This window comes from Monopterus albus, unplaced genomic scaffold, assembly GCF_001952655.1.
Source record: "Monopterus albus unplaced genomic scaffold, M_albus_1.0 scaffold367.1, whole genome shotgun sequence".
Lineage (NCBI taxonomy): Eukaryota > Metazoa > Chordata > Actinopteri > Synbranchiformes > Synbranchidae > Monopterus > Monopterus albus.
The window spans coordinates 508344-512483 of NW_018128247.1; the positions used below are offsets into that span (position 1 = coordinate 508344).

Here is a 4140-nt window from a genome sequence, read left to right on the forward strand (position 1 = left end):
GTCTGGGCATCTTTGCTTAGACTGCTGCCCCCGCGACCCGGCCCCGGATAAGCGGAAGAAAATGGATGGATGGATGGATGGATAAATAAGAAGGGCTATACAAAGCTGTCAGGACATAAGCCAACTTAATTTCACATACTGCAACCCCAAATCAGAAAAAGTTTGCGCAATATGTAAAATATAAATTAAAACTGAAAATAGTGATGTGTAAATCATCTGTATCCTGTATTACATTGAAAACAATACAGCGGCACATTAGTTAATGTGATACCTCATCAATTATATTTTTTGTAATACAGTGCCTTGCGAAAGTATTCGGCCCCCTTGAACTTTGCGACCTTTTGCCACATTTCAGGCTTCAAACATAAAGATATAAAACTGTAATTTTTTGCGAAGAATCAACAACAAGTGGGACACAATCATGAAGTGGAACGAAATTTATTGGATATTTCAAACTTTTTTAACAAATAAAAAACTGAATAATTGGGCGTGCAAAATTATTCAGCCCCTTTACTTTCAGTGCAGCAAACTCTCTCCAGAAGTTCAGTGAGGATCTCTGAATGATCCAATGTTGACCTAAATGACTAATGATGATAAATAGAATCCACCTGTGTGTAATCAAGTCTCCGTATAAATGCACCTGCACTGTGATAGTCTCAGAGGTCCGTTTAAAGCGCAGAGAGCATCATGAAGAACAAGGAACACACCAGGCAGGTCCGAGATACTGTTGTGGAGAAGTTTAAAGCCGGATTTGGATACAAAAAGATTTCCCAAGCTTTAAACATCCCAAGGAGCACTGTGCAAGCGATAATATTGAAATGGAAGGAGTATCAGACCACTGCAAATCTACCAAGACCTGGCCGTCCCTCTAAACTTTCAGCTCATACAAGGAGAAGACTGATCAGAGATGCAGCCAAGAGGCCCATGATCACTCTGGATGAACTGCAGAGATCTACAGCTGAGGTGGGAGACTCTGTCCATAGGACAACAATCAGTCGTATACTGCACAAATCTGGCCTTTATGGAAGAGTGGCAAGAAGAAAGCCATTTCTTAAAGATATCCATAAAAAGTGTTGTTTAAAGTTTGCCACAAGCCACCTGGGAGACACACCAAACATGTGGAAGAAGGTGCTCTGGTCAGATGAAACCAAAATCGAACTTTTTGGCAACAATGCAAAATGTTATGTTTGGCGTAAAAGCAACACAGCTCATCACCCTGAACACACCATCCCCATTGTCAAACATGGTGGTGGCAGCATCATGGTTTGGGCCTGCTTTTCTTCAGCAGGGACAGGGAAGATGGTTAGAATTGATGGGAAGATGGATGGAGCCAAATACAGGACCATTCTGGAAGGAAACCTGATGGAGTCTGCAACAGACCTGAGACTGGGACGGAGATTTGTCTTCCCACAAGACAATGATCCAAAACATAAAGCCAAATCTACAATGGAATGGTTCACAAATACACATATCCAGGTGTTAGAATGGCCAAGTCAAAGTCCAGACCTGAATCCAATCGAGAATCTGTGGAACGAACTGAAAACTGCTGTTCACAAACGCTCTCCATCCAACCTCACTGAGCTCGAGCTGTTTTGCAAGGAGGAATGGGCAAAAATTTCAGTCTCTCGATGTGCAAAACTGATAGAGACATACCCCAAGCGACTTACAGCTGTAATCGCAGCAAAAGGTGGTGCTACAAAGTATTAACTTAAGGGGGCTGAATAATTTTGCACGCCCAATTTTTCAGTTTTTTTATTTGTTAAAGTTCCACTTCATGATTGTGTCCCACTTGTTGTTGATTCTTCACAAAAAATTACAGTTTTATATCTTTATGTTTGAAGCCTGAAATGTGGCAAAAGGTCGCAAAGTTCAAGGGGGCCGAATACTGTTACAAGGCACTGTAATCACTCATTTCAATCCTGATGCTGCAACACATTCCAATTAAAGTTGGGACAGTAAAACATTTACCACAATGTGATTCTGCCGTTTCTTTTCACAACACTTAGAGTTTTAGGGACTGAGGACACCAAGTGATTAAGTTCTCTATTGGGGACAGGCCAGTCCAGCACTCGCACCCTTTTCCTCCACAGCCAGGCCTTGGTAATGTGGCAGGATGAGGTATTACATTGTCTTGTTGATATATGCATGGGTGTCCCTGGAAAAGGCGTCATCTTGAAGGAAGCATATGTTGCTCCAGCATCTTTGTGTATTGGTCAGCATTAATGGAGCCATCACAGAAGTATAAGTTCCCTTTGCGCAGGGCACTGACACAACCCCAGACCATGACAGATCCTGGCTTTTGGACTTGTTGCTGGGAACAGCTTGGATGGTCCTTTTGTCTTTGGTCCGGAGCACACAGCGTCCATTCCTTCTATAAAGACCTGAAACACTGATTCATCTGACCACAGTACACGTTTCCACTGTGTGATGGTCCATCCCAGATGCCTCTGAGCCCAGAGCTTCTGGACACTGTTGATTTCGTTTTGGCACAGTACAGTTTTAAGCAGCATTTATGGATGTAACTACATGTTGTAGTGCCTGACATCGGTGTGCCAAAGTCATCCTGAGCCCGTGTGGATATATCACTTTTAGAAGAGTGACAATTCTTGATGCAGCACCATCTGAGGGATCAGAGAGCTCAGTCATCCAGCTTAGGCTTGGCCCTTTTACACACTGAAATCCCTCCAGATTTGTTGAATCTTTTAATGATGTCCTGCACTGTACAGGGTGACAGATCCAGATCCTTTCCTATCTTTCTTTGAGGAACATTGTTTTAAACATTTCAATAATTTTGTCACACATACTGTATGTTGGCAAACTGGTGGTCCTCTGCCCATCTTTGCATCTTTGCTTTCCGGTGGGGGAAAGCTGCCTATGACGGGGTGAAAACGGGTGTAAAAAATGAGTACTGATTTAAAGTAAAAAGTCCATAGCTGAGATAAAGCTATAGCAGGAAGTTGTGTTAAAATAAAAGCATGAGACCGGAAACAGGCAGGACAGAATCATGACATTACATACATCCCAACTTTTTCTGAGTTGGGGTTGTACCACTGAGAAAGACAAAACTAAAGTAGCCTTCTGCCATTTAGTTTTCAGTTTATTCTCTGTATTATCCCCCACCCCCACCTCCTAGAAATTGTATTAATGTAATACTAAATTTCTGCAGTAAATACATTGTCAGAAATGCAATGCCACCCAGATACAGACGTGGACAAAATTGTTGGTACCCTTCCGTTAAAAAAAGAGAAACTCACAATGGTCACTGAAATAATGTGAAACTGACAAAAGTAATAATAAACAAAAATTTAATGAAAATTAATTAATGACAATCAGTCACTGCTTTTGAACTGTGGTTCAACAGAAGCATTTTAAAAGACAAACTAATGAAACTGGCCTGGACAAAAATGAAGGTACCCTTAATTTAATATTTTGTTACACAATCTTTTGAGGCAATCACTGCAATCAAGCGATTTCTGTAACTCCCAATGAAACTTCTGCACCTGTCGACAGGTATTTTGGCAAACTCCTCGTGAGCAAACTGTTCTAGCTGTCTCCGGTTTGAAGGATGCCTTCTCCAGACTGCATGTTTCAGGCCTTTCCACAGATGGTCAACAGGATTTAGACCAGGGCTCATAGAAGGCCACTTCAGAACAGTCCAGCTTTCTGACACTGGGCAGCACTTTTCGCTCCAGAATGCCTTGATAGTCTTGAGATTTCATTGTACCCTGCACAGATTCAAGACACTCTGTACCAGATACAGCAAAGCAGCCCCAGAACATAACTGAGCCTCCTCCATGTTTCACAGTAGGTACAGTGTTCTTTTCTTTGTATGCTTCATTTGTGCGTCTGTGAACATAGAGCTGATGTGACTTGCCAAACAGTTACAGTTTTGTCTCATCTGTCCAAAGGACATTCTCCCAGAAGCTTTGTGGCTGGTCAATATGCATTTTGACAAATTCCAGTCTCACTTTTTTATGATTTGCTTTCAACAGAGGAGTCCTCCTCGGTCGTCTTCCATGAAGTTCACTGTGGCTCAAACAGAGACGGATGGTGCCATCTGACACTGATGTACCTTGACCTTGGAGTTCACCTCTAATCTCTTTGGAAGTTGTTCTGGGCTCTTTGGTTACCATTCGCATT

The 4140-nt window shown here is 42.1% G+C and overlaps 1 long non-coding RNA gene across 1 annotated transcript in view; it reads left to right on the top strand.

Moving 5' to 3' along the window:
• Nucleotides 1–3500: 3500 nt before the first annotated feature.
• LOC109951172 (uncharacterized) overlaps nt 3501–4140 on the top strand; it is a 3812-nt gene continuing 3172 nt past the window's right edge. Inside the window, exon 1 of the long non-coding RNA XR_002273581.1 lies at nt 3501–3804. This is a non-coding gene — a long non-coding RNA (uncharacterized LOC109951172). The remainder of the gene's footprint in view (nt 3805–4140) is intronic.